The 12,778-nt window shown below is 45.2% G+C and overlaps 2 long non-coding RNA genes across 5 annotated transcripts in view; both read left to right on the top strand.

Moving 5' to 3' along the window:
* Positions 1-12,778, top strand: part of LOC143397668 (uncharacterized) — an 83,190-nt gene that overhangs the window by 30,365 nt on the left and 40,047 nt on the right. The window lies entirely within an intron of this gene.
* Positions 7,896-10,549, top strand: LOC143397669 (uncharacterized). The gene is made up of 2 exons (XR_013091194.1): positions 7,896-8,708; positions 9,955-10,549. It is a non-coding gene; the product is annotated as an uncharacterized LOC143397669 (long non-coding RNA).

Genomic DNA, 12,778 nt, shown 5'->3' with positions numbered 1-12,778 from the left:
CCCACAATAGTGATTTGAAATTTCCACATTCCCAATTTTGAATACTTCATCAACCAGAGTAGCAGCAAGCAGCTGAGATATGGTACAGGGTACTGAAAGGGTAAAGTTTTTAAACTACAAAGCCTAAGTTAAAATGTAAAGGATAAGATTAAGATTTGTTTCAAGTTCTGTGAAGTTTTTAAAGTTCTGTTAAGTTGAAATTTCCTGAAGTGAAATTAAGTTCTGTTTTCCTAGAACCTGCAATTCATGTAGAAGCTAAAAACAACCCCCTCCCAAAAATCATGCAGTCCAGCACGGACACACTTCAGGGCCCAGACCAATCAGTTTGAATGTGTACCCCACTGTAGGAATGACCAATCACTCCCGCCCGACCTGTTCCCGCCAATGAATGTGCTAATCATGTCTCAGAGTTGTTGTTCAATTTTCCTGAGCCTCATGATGATTTGTTCTGATGTATGCAAAGCTCCCGCCCTCCTCAAAAAGTGTACTTAAGCACTGCTTAACCTCAGCTCTGGGCTCTGGGCTGCTCTCCCCTCTTGAGTGAGCACGGAGCCCCAGCGCGCTGGCTTGGATCCTCAATAAACCGCTTCTGCTGATTGCATGAGTCAGTCTCTTGGTGGTCTCTTCCTCCGACATTCGCAGGACCCTTATAGTACAATATGCTGGGCTTGGGCTCTTATTTCACATATTGGTCGTGATTTCTTTGGGAAAGAAGTCCAGAAAAGTTCTGGGCTGGTAGGCTCACCGAATACCTCAAAACCCCGCTGCTGCCACAGCGTTGTTTCTCCTTTTCTGTGGCACCACAAACTCCTCTCCTTCCCTCCCTCCCTCCCTTTCTTTCCTTCTGGGCTGGTAGGCTCACTGAATACCTCAAAACCCCGCTGCTGCCACAGCGTTGTTTTTCCTTTTCTGTGGCACCACAAACTCTTCTCCTTCCCTCCCTCCCTCCCTTTCTTTCCTTCTTTCTTTCTTTCTTTTTTTTTTTTTTTTTTTTTTAATTGCTGAGGATGGAACCCAGGACCTCATGCATGCCAGACAAGTGCTCTACCACTGAACTACATCCCCAGTCCCATGATGGTTTTCAATACACAGAGAAAGATGTAGCAACACATGCATATGTACAGGTGCAAGTCATATTTTTTGGCGGCGGGAGGGAGCAGTACCAGGGATTGAACTCAGAGAAACTGAGCCATATCCCCAGCCCTATTTTTTGTATTTTATTTAGAGACAGGTTGTTTAGCGCCTCGATTTCTGCTGGGGCTGGCTTTGAACTTGCGATCCTCCTGTCTCAGCCTCCTGAGCCACTGGGATTACAAGTGTGCGCACCCAGCACAAGTCATATTTATTTAATTTGCTTTTGTGTGTACTTTAGACATTTGTCACACACATTTAGCTCATTATTCTTCCCTGCTTCATAAGGGCAGGGGTATGGAGTGGCCCAACCCCTCTCTGTGTTCTTTCCTCATCTCTTCTACCCAAATACAAAGCTCTGCATAAAATAACATCATTTAAGCATCTGGAATTAAAAATAAGACTGAGAAAAAACTAAACAAAAACAAGATTATTATTTGTTGTTGGGGACCAAGTGGCCCATCCCTCATTCCTCAGATATTCTTCACCTTCTGCTGGCCCTTAACACAGCTGCATCCTCCCTAGAAACAATCTAGCTCTATGTACCTTCCTTTCTTCTCTCTTTCCTCCCTCCCTCTTCCTCCTTCCCTTCGCCTTCCCTCTCTCCACCATCTTCCTCCTCCCACAAAGGCTTACTGAACTCCCAGCACATGTCAGCGCCCTGCCAGATGTTGACAATCCAGCAGTAAAACATCTGCCAGGTACAAGAGCTACCTTCAGCAAGCAGACAATACAGTAGGCACCATGGGTTGACTTGGTCACTAAATAGCTCTGTGCTTCCTTCTCAATCTTCCAGCATCAAACTGCCCTTGGGGAAAGCACTATTCTGTCTTCCACTGGAGGAGAGGGCTGTTAAGTCCTCTGGTGTGGGGTTGGGGATGTGACTCGGGGTGGAGTGTTTGATTGGCATGTGTGAAGACCTAGGTTCAATCCCCAGTATTGTGCAAAAAAAAAAAAAAAAAAATACCCTATTCCTTACTTCTAGCAAATTGATGAAAATGCACTGGCTCCCTTATCCTCAAGGGATGGGGAGAGGGGAGATATCATGACTTGCACTTTACAAAGAGTTGGGGACTTGCCTAAGATCACAGAGCCAGTTAGTGCCCAGCTAGCAGGAAATGAGTCTCTCAAGAGCTGGGAGGGATATTTTCAGGGTGGAGTAGGTATTAGGTAGGTGAATATGAACAGTCTACATTTAACATTTTTTTTAATATTTATTTTTTAGTTCTCGGTGGACACAACATCTTTGTTTGTATGTGGTGCTGAGGATTGAACTCGGGCTGCACGCATGCCAGGCAAGCGCGCTACTGCTTGAGCCACATCCCCTGGGAGGGATATTTTATTTTAAATTTATTCTTAAGATTTATGTGGATACAACATCTTTATTTTACATTTACGTAGTGCTTAGGATCGAACCCAGTGCCTCCTGCATGCTAGGTGAGCACTCTACCACTGAGCCAGCCCCCTGGGAGGGATATTAAAGGCCACTTTGCCTAACCAATTGTTTGCCTCTTCAGTTTTTTTCCCTGGGTCTCCTGACACCTGGACCCATTTCCCAGACAAGAGTCCAGGCTGGTGGCGGCCCTGCTCTAAAGATGATCATTCTGAGAACTGACTGCATTCCTCTCACATGGCCACCTCTTCTGTACTTTGCTTCCAAGGACACTTTTGTCTCTTTACATTCATCAGCAGATGCAGCAGGGGATATGGACAATCAGGCAACTACTAACTGCTGGCTGCTAGAATTGGTATTGGGCCCAAAAGGATAAGGAAGACATAATTCCATCCCTAAAAAGCTCATAATTCAAGAGGCTAAAGACAAGTGCAGACAGCCCTATGGTGTGGGGTGAGGGCTTCTCACTGGAGAGAAACAATCGATTTCCATACTAGAGGCTTCTGCAATGCTCTTTCCCACAGGGAAGGACTCAGGAAGGAAAGGACAAATTTGGAGGAAGAAGGGAGAAAAGCAACAAATTCAGGATTTTCTTTTTTTTTTTGCAGGGGGTACCAGGGATTGAACTCAGGGGCACTCGACCACTGAACCACATCCCCAGCCCTATTTTGTATTTTATTTAGAGACAGGGTCTCACTGAGTTGCTTAGTGCCTTGCTTTTGCTGAGGCTGGCTTTGAACTCCTCCTGTCTCAGCCTCCCGAGCTGCTGGGATTATGGGCATGTGCACTGCACCCAGCTAAAAATTCAGGATTTTTAAGCCAGAATGGAGTGAGGTCCGTTGGCAAGACATCAGGTGTGTCACAAAGGCCAGAAGCAGTTAAAGGAGGGAGAGGAAGACAGTCATGAGCAGGCAGACAACTGCCCAGGTCAGGAATCGTGAATTTGTGCTGTGCTAATTGGCCCAGGTATGGGATTTTCTTCAGCAAGTTCTACATGGGTGGAAAGGTACATAGTGAAAGCAGCCAGTGGTGAATCAAGAGAGGAGGAAATCAGGTGAGATAATGTGTGTTTAAGCATTGCAAATGTTCCAAAAGAGGTGTGCTGCAGTGTAAGATGTTATCACTGCCCTGTGGGTGGCAGGAATCAGATTGCTTAAGAGCTCTGAGAAGGCTTTGCCCCTGTGAGGGAGAAAGAAAAAAGCACTTCCTGAGTGGCTCAGTACTTCCAGTTTCACCCTGGGAACCCACATGTTGCTGAGGGGTGCTTTTCTTTTGGAAGGGCAAAGCAGGATTTGCATGTACTGGGGAGGTGGTTTGAGATGCTTGGGATGAGAGGCTCCAGGCAGGGGAAAGAAGGACCTGAAGTCACAGGAGGTCAGAAAGTTGATGAGAAGTGTCCTGAGGATGCCACAGCCGGGTTTGGGGGACCAGGAATGGAATGGCAGTGGGGGAGAGTTATGGTTGAGTTTAGAGAGGGGATATGAATGAGCATGGTGGTTTTCCCATAATAAATGACAGGGTGTCTGTTATGCTCAAATTCGGGACCCCCAAAAGACCACCAGAGACCGAGATCGATGTAAACAGCAAAGAGGTGTTTATTGCGAGCTAGCTCGGTCCTCCACGCGCACACACAGCAACTGGTGATGCTGAGAGGCCCCGAGCCCAGGGTTTGCAGAAGTTTTATACATTCTTTAGAGAAGGCAGGGACCCCCACATACATCACAGCCTCTCTTAGCAAATCATCACACACCACGGGAAAATCAAATAACAACTCTAAAACATGATAAGCACATTCACTGGCGGGAACAAGTTGGTTAGGGGTGATTGGTTACTACAAGAGGGGGATTCCTTTGAACTGATTGGTTTAAGCAAAAAGAGGGGTGTTCGTGCTGAACTACATGGTTTCCCAACATGTTATCAACCACCATAAACTACTGGGAGGGTCATCTGGCATCCCAGGTATTTCCCTGTCTCATGCTGATTGGTGGCTGCTAGGGAGTTGCTATGGATCCCCACCTAGCCTGACTGAGTCAGGGACACCTGGTGCAGCAGATCTCTCCTTTATTTGTAGATAAACAACTTAGCAGGGTGGGAATGTGCCTTGGAGTGCTATGTGGGTCTTTCCAAGGACAAAAGTGATGTCCCTTCCTTGGACAGGCTCTGCTCTGAGGTAGATAAGGCTGGTTTTTCAGTGTCAAAAAACCAAAGGCCAAATGTTGTCTCTGATATGCAGATGCTAACACACCAGCAGGGGGCAGGGAGGGAAGAATTTCTATTCACTGGATTAGACAAAGGAGAATGAATAGGAAAGAGAGCAGACTGATTCCAAGGTAACTTTCCTATTTCATATATGAATACACGACCAGTGTAACTCCACATCATGTACAACCACAAGAACGAAAATTATACACCATGCATGTATAGTATGTCAAAATACACTCTACTCTCATTTATATCTAAAAAGAAAAAATAAAATAATCATTTAAAAAACAATAAAATCAATGATGGAGTAGTATGACAGTTCCCAGGGTGTGGCCAGTCTGACAATTGCTTGCTGTCGGGAGATGGGCTAAGAGGAAGGAAGATAGTGGCTTCCTCCACGAGCCCTGCACCTCTGTCCCTCTGCTTGCAGAGGGCCCCCATGGTAGGTAGATGGAGATTAGGACCAAAACAGGGAAAGTCATCTGCCTGGAGGGGTGGCTGAGCACAGGCCTGTGACAGTGGTGTGTAGAGACCCAGAGAACCCCCAGCCTGCGGGGGTGGGGGGTGTGCTGTAGAGGAAGAGCCCTTAACTCAGACAGTTATGCCAAATGACTATGCAGGGCTTGGAGGTGCCTGTAGCCCCAGCTCCTGGAGTTAGGGCAGCCAGGACAATAGATCAAGTCCCTGTTTCTTAAACAAACTAAACCAAATGACATTGTCAGGGAAAATTCAGAATTCAGTTAAGACAAGAAGTAGTAGGAGTATTTTCGGGGAAGTAATTTAAAACTTGATATAGAGTTGCCTTTTCATGGAATAGACTTGAGATAGGAATTTGGGGATACAGAAAAGATAGACTTTTTTTAAGTTTCAAGAGAAAGGCCCATGCACTGTTGCAACACCCAAGCAACCCAGCATGTGCCCTTCCCTGCAAAAAGTAACTTAAGGACAGGGAAAACTGACACATAATTGTGTAACTCCTCACTGGCTCCACCTCTAGTCCAGCCGCTAGCAACTGTTCTATAAATATTAACACCCCACACCAAGCGGTTTCTGTCTCCCTCTGGAGTTGGCCAGCATTCATCCTTGCTTTACCCTAAAATCCTCTCACTCTGGAGATAGCCCACATTCTCACTTGAATGGGTCTCTGCTTTCCTAAATAAAACTTTGTTGTCTCTGGCACATGCTAAAATTGTTTTCCTTCATGTAAGCCAAGAATTCCACTAGTCCTGAGTCAAGGTGACCTCTCTAGAAACTCCTTGGCTGTCCCATTGACACTCACACTCTTTTTTTTTTTTTTTTTTTCAGTACTTGGGACTGAACCCAGTAGTGTTTTACCATTGAGCTACATCTCCAGTCTTTTTAATTTTTTATTTTGAAATGAGGTCTTGCTATGTCACTGAGGCTGACCTCCAACTTGTGATCCTCCTGTCTCAGCCTCCAAAGTTACTGGGATTACAGGTGTGCACTACTGTGCCTGCAGAATCTTCTCTTTTAGAACCAGAGTTATATTCTCCATGAAGAGCATGAAGCTTAAGTTTCAGGGCCTTTTCTTGCCTTGTGAGATTCTGTTCATCATTTTGTATCAAAAATATTAAAAATTACCCCCTGCTGATGATATAAGTTCAGGCCTCCTAAATTTAATTTGCCTCTACTTCAACTCTACAAGTTGGAGCATGAGAGAACCTCATTATCCTAATTTACCAACCAAATCCCTACCCCTGAATTGTTAAACAATTAGCAGGAGAAATGGTAAGTATTCTACAGGGAAGTGAATTTTTTTCCTCAACATTCTTTGGCCTAGATGGTATCTGAAGGTGTATTACTGTGACCTTGTTGAGTACACAGTTACCCAATGTTCTTCAGCTCAGAGTGAAGGTGAGGTGGCACGCCGGCAGAATGCATGACAGTCACATGCTCAGGTGTGCTCTTCCAAGCAGGTTAGGACCAGTCACCTCAGTGTGCTCATGAATTTCTGGCAAACACTGGGACCTGGGTATCTGAGCACAGATGAGCTTTGGAGGGTTGACACACCACTCATTTTCTCTTTCCTGAAATTTGTGAGCGCCCAGCCAGAAGTCTCTGGGACAGAATGTCCCCAACTCATGAATAGCTATTGTTCTCAAAGAATTTGTATGTCAATTGTTTTCAACTGAAAGACATTTTCCCAGATAAACAAGGCTACGTGTGATCTTTATTATTCAGGACAGCCCCAAAGAACTTCTTGTGTGGCTAAAAAATCAAAGGCTGTACAAATGGTAACAGAAGCCCCACCCTGTGTAAACCCCATCCTGTGATTAGAAAGGAGGGGTGTTCCCCAACCCTTGTCACCACAGCCTGGGGTAGAGGCCAGTGGATGGAAAGAGCTGGGGGTGGGGTGACCGGACCCTGGAGTCGTCCCAGAACCCCTTGAAGAACCTGGCTCCACATCTAGGCCCTGGGACAGACTTTCTGCTTCTTTGCCCATTGGAAGTTTCCTGAGGTCTTCGTCCCATAGACACAATGGCACACAGATTGAGGGCTTAAGAAAAAAGAACCACATTTGAGAAAGATGGAATGCACATTTTCTAGTTTCTGTCCCTCTCAGGAAAGAATAAGGTAAGAAGTCAGGAAGAAGAATGGTGGATTTCTGGGTCTACAAAAGACCAAACAAATCCAGATGCTCAAGGTTAGACTCCTTGCATTTGTGATCTTCTTCAGTCAAGACATATTCTCAGGATCTTACATGATTGAACACCCGGGAAATGCGAGGCAAGTTTAGAAAACAAGTTTCATTTAAAGAATAGTAACACAGACTTCTCCACAGAGAAGGGGAGGTCCAGAGATAGGTGCCTATGGGAGGGGGTGAATCTCATCCTGTTTTTTTAAAAAAACAATACCTTTATTTTTATGTGGTGCTGAGGATGGAACCCGGATCCCGCCTGTGCTAGGCGAGCACTCTACCGCTGAGCCACAATCCCAGCCTGAATCTCTTCCTTTTTACGGTTTTCAGGTTTTATATTCCTCGGGTCCCTTCCCTTAATCCCTTGGGAAAGGGGCAATTCAGGGGAAGCTGCCCAGCGAATGCTCATGAATAATTCCCTGCTGGGAGGGACAATCTCCCTGGAGGCAGGTGACTATTTGGTTAAGGGTTTGGGGAGGGGGAAGTGTTCTGAAGGTATTAACATTCCAATACCCCAGGAGCAGGTGTCTTTGGCCCTGAGCAAGCGGGGGTGGGGGTGGGGGAGGATGTGTCCTGAAGGTATTAACATTCCATTCCTCTTTGAATCAGCTTCCAACTTCCCTACTACTGGATTTATCTATCTACACTAACTGCCTAACCTTTGTTCTTGCTTCATCTTGAACTTGAACTTTTTAAAAAAATTCATGTTTTCTGAGCTGGGGTGGAGAAAGCTCAATGGTAGAGCACTTGCCCTGTATTCAACAGGCTCTGGTTTTCAGCACCAGCCCTGAACACAAACAAAGAGAACAAAACAAAACAAATCATATTTTCTTTGATCTTGCCAGGATACAAGATCCATGTATCTAGACTAGCAATTTAATTTTTAATTTTTTTTTTTTTTTTTTTGTGTGTGTGTGTATGGTGTTGGAAATGGAACCCGGGGCCTCTGAATGCTAGGCAAGCAATCTATGGCTGAGCTACACCCCAAGCCTGGTATTTCAATTTTTTTTTTTTTATAATTTTATTTTTTTTAGAGAGAGAGAATTTTTTTAATATTTATTTTTTAGTTTTCGGCTGACACAACGTCTTTGTTTGTATGTGGTGCTGAGGTTCGAACCCGGGGCGCACGCATGACAGGCAAGCGCGCTACCGCTTGAGCCACATCCCCAGCCCTGGTATTTCAATTTTTAAAAGGCTTATATTGTGCAAAAGTCTTTCACATTCTTTATCTTATTGCAGGCAGAGACATTATTATCCCTGTTTTCCTGCTAAGATCCCCCACCTGCATCCTGGGATCACTTAGCTAATTGGTTGGGAAGCCAGGTGAGCACCAAATCCTGCACCCTCGCTGATGTTTGAGAGGTTGGTTAGTTCCCCATAGGAACGCAGGACTCTCAGGGTCCTGGAACAGAAATGAGCCTCCAGAGAATATCTGGTTTTCTCCCTGGTTTTAGACCGGATCAAATTATCCTAAACATTCAATACCTCTTATTTTCTTAAACTTCTCTAGGGAATGAACTCCATAACTCTCAGCTTGGTAGCAAATAGCCACTCTCTGATTAGAAAGCCATTCTTTAGGTCTATCTTGGGTCTTTTTGTTTCAAAAAGGAGGAGGAGAAGAGCCAGAAGAAAGAGGAAAGAAAGAAAATTGGCAGAAAAAGTGTTTTTCACTACTTTGTTGGAGGGAAAAAAGCATTAAAGGGCTTAAAAAAAAAAAAAAAAAGAACAAGGAACTTGTCATTGATTACTAGGTCAATTCACAACAGTCCACAGCAGAACTGACATAACCTCATGTAAGAATGGGATCATATGCATCTTCCAAAGTTCTTTCTCATCTTCTGAGGCAGCTAAGCTTCACACAAACCTAGGGGGCGGGCTGAGCTGGCTTCAGTGCCAGGAGCTAAAAAGTAAATGAAAGCCTGGGAATTTCCACCAATGCTCCCAGGCAAATCCACAGCTGAGCCAGGGCTAGAATTCCAGTCTCCTAACCCGGGATTATAGTAGAGGATAGGAAAGACAGCAGAATACAATAGACACTAGTATGGCAATATGTAAATCAATGGATGTGTAACTGATGTGAGTCTGCAATCTGTATACGAGGTAAAAATGGGAGTTCATATTCCACTTGAATCAAAGTGTGAAATATGATATATCAAGAACTATGTAATGTTTTGAACAACCAACAATAACAATTAAAAAAAAAAAGTTAAATCTCTGTACCCATCAAAAACTCATGTTGACTTTAAGAGAGTAACAAGCTTTTTATTCTGGTGTGTTCTTAACTCAGTGCCCAAGCTGAGTTTCCAAGTTCAGGATTGCTAGAGGTAGCATGATCCCTGGGGACTTCCTTAAGAGAACACAAAGTCCCAGTTGGCTTCTGCCAGCTGGTCCTGGGGCAGAGTCCGAAGAGCATCTGCAGCTGTACAGTGGCTGGCTTTGCCCTGTTCAGGCCTGCTAGGGAGCCAGCAACACTCAAGGCTTCCATTGAGATATTGTCCTTCAAGTCTGTGCAGATCCAGGAGCTGTGCGATTTTCTAGAATTTGAGCGAGATGCTGCTTTTTGTTGCAGGGTCTATATGCATCTCTCCAGAAGAGCTGGAGGAGCAGATCAAAGAAGCAGGCCAAGTTTAGGACTTGGGGAGGCAAACCCCCAAATCCTCCTCCTCATCTGATCATTTAATGCAGGCCCTGCTGACCTGGGTGAAGGAAGCTACTTCTACACATTTTGTCATTTAGGAGTGTAAGGGTAAAAGAAATTGAAGTTAAAAAGTGAAGGACCAGGTATTGTTAAATTCCTCTGCTACACCCTGAGGCAGTTAAGACAACGCCCTACTAGGCTATTTTGCTGATTCATAGCCTAGAGCATACAAGGCCCGAACCAATCAGTTTGAATGTGTACCCCGGTTAGGAATAACCAATCACCACTGACCAATCTGTTCCCGCCAATGAATGTACTAATCAGGTCTCAGAGTTGTTGTTCAATTTTCCCGCGCCCCATGATGATTTGTTCTGATGTATGCAAAGCCCCCCCCCCCCCCCCCCCGCCCTCCCCAAAAAGTGTACTTAAGCTCTGCTTAACTTCTGCTCTGGGCTCTGGGCTGCTCTATCTTCCTGAGTGAGCCTGGAGCCTCAGCATGCTGAATCAATAAAACCCTTTCTGCCAATTACATGGAGCCGGTCTCTTGTGGTCTCTCCCTCCGACGCTTCGCCGGATCCTTACAGGAGGATTTGGAAACACTCTTTCCTGATTTGCATCTGTTAGAATATTGCTAATCGGGAACAGTTTACCATTTCCTTTCCTAGGTCCAATTGAAGCCAGATTTAAAATTAGGTAGTCAGTGTAGTTAGGTAAATCGGGTCTAATAATATCGAGTAAGATCTAAAATGGAGGCCATGCTGATAATGATTCCGGAAATGCAGGACAACTCATGGAATGTTAATGAAGTCCTGGAAAGGCCCTAGGCCAAAGTCCACCCCAAAGAAATGTTAATGAAACCCAGGAAACAGCCCCCAACAGATTTGGAGATAGCCCACCCCAAAGAAGTAGCCCATCCCAAAGAAGTGATAATGAAGTCCTTCCTGCCCAGATTACTTGTTTGGCCCACCTGTGTCCCAACCCTTTCCCCTTACATTCCATCACCAAAACTATAAAAAGGGGAGACAACCACACTTCCAAGGATTCCACCTCTTGGGTTCCCGTCTTCCTCCGGAAGTCTTTTCTGCTGTCCTTTAATAAACTTCTAATTTCTACTCTGACCTTGCCTCGGCATGCTTCTTTGGTGTTATTCTTAAACATTGGGGAAGCAAGGACTCGTCACCGGTCAATCATGAGTGTATAGACCTTATTGACTTACTCTGGATCTCCATCCTCCAACCTCTAACAGCCTGAGGCCCTGGCCACACTTTCTCTGTTAATCCAACTCTCTCTGCAAACAGTGCCCCTACATCTCAGGAGGCTTGGTGAATTCGGGTATAGTAACCTGCCAGCAATCTTCAAACCTAGATTCTGATCATAAACACTCAAGGCATTTTTTTTTCCTTTTGTGCTGGGGAAGCAAGACAAGCACTCTACCAACTAAGCTATATCCCCAGCACCACTCAAGGCATTTATCTATATATTTTAGTTGTTGATAGGACTTTATTTTTATTTATTTATATGTGGTGCTGAAAATCGAACCCAGTGCCTCGCACATGCTAAGGTAAGCACTCCACCACTGAACTACAACTCCAACCCCAAGTCTTAATTCTTAAATCTCCATTGTGATTTGTTTGTCATTGGTTTGGTTTGGTGGTACTGGAGATCCACCTCAGACCCTTGCACCTGCTGGGCAAGCAATCTGTTGCTGAGTGGCCCCCACCCCCACCCCCACCCCGTGATTTTAATTCAGCCAGATCAAGGGCAAACATTTAGCAACTAGGGCTCAGGGCTGGTCTTAGGGCCCATGAATTCCTGCAATCCACTCTGCTCAGTTTATTTCAAGCTTCCTCTCCCATAATATGTGAGCAACTCGCTTTGACCCAGGCTCATTTCTCTCATTTGAAGAACTGGGATAAGGAGTCCAGGACACCTTCCTTCCACCTCTCTCCTTTGACACCTTTATCCCTTCCTGACCCCTGCACTGAGCACCATTTGACAACTCTTGAGTTAGGCAGACACTGAACTATTTTTCCTACTCTTGTGCTCCAGTGGCCATATCTGGGAAGAGGAGCCCTGCTTGCTCACTGGGAAGCACAAATAATTGCCTCCACTTCCTACCTCCTGACACCTCCTGTCCCCTTCTGGCCCTCATTGCACCCAACATGAGACATCTGTGCCTGCCTGGACACTGACCCACCAGCACGCAATGTGCCACGGCTATACTGAGTTTGGGGACAGGGCTTTCAGTGGCTGAAAATATGTGTATGATGGTATTTTAGTTGGTCCCCTTTTCTTGTGATAAAAATTATGTATTTATCATGATAGAGACTTAAGTCCCAGCATGGAGACTAAGAGGCCAAAAGAGCAAGGTAGAAAAGGGAGTTCAGAAGCTCAGTTTGTGGCTCTATCAGCTTAACAGCAGAAACATTGGAGCACTGAGCACTTCTGCTTTTTTGTCTTGCTTTGTTTTGGGGCTGCAGATGGAGCCCAGGGCCCCATGCAAGCTAGGCCAGCAGTCTACCACTTAGCCACACCCCAACTGGCACTTCTTTTTTTCTTTCCCCCCACATTTTTTGCACTTCCGAATTTTGGGTCTAAGTCATTCTTTTTCAAAACCTCAGACTTAGAACACCCTAGAAAGGCAATGGAAAGATGGCTTCCTTCTATGTAAATCTGGGGGAAGCTGCCCAGAGAACACCCTTGGCTGTCTTGTAAAATGATCCCACTGTGAGGCAGATTTAGATTTCATGCCTAA

This window comes from Callospermophilus lateralis, chromosome 4 (assembly GCF_048772815.1).
Source record: "Callospermophilus lateralis isolate mCalLat2 chromosome 4, mCalLat2.hap1, whole genome shotgun sequence".
Taxonomy (NCBI): Eukaryota; Metazoa; Chordata; class Mammalia; order Rodentia; family Sciuridae; genus Callospermophilus; species Callospermophilus lateralis.
The sequence above is the reverse complement of the archived record's forward strand: the minus strand, read 5'-3'. Positions and strand labels throughout refer to the sequence as shown.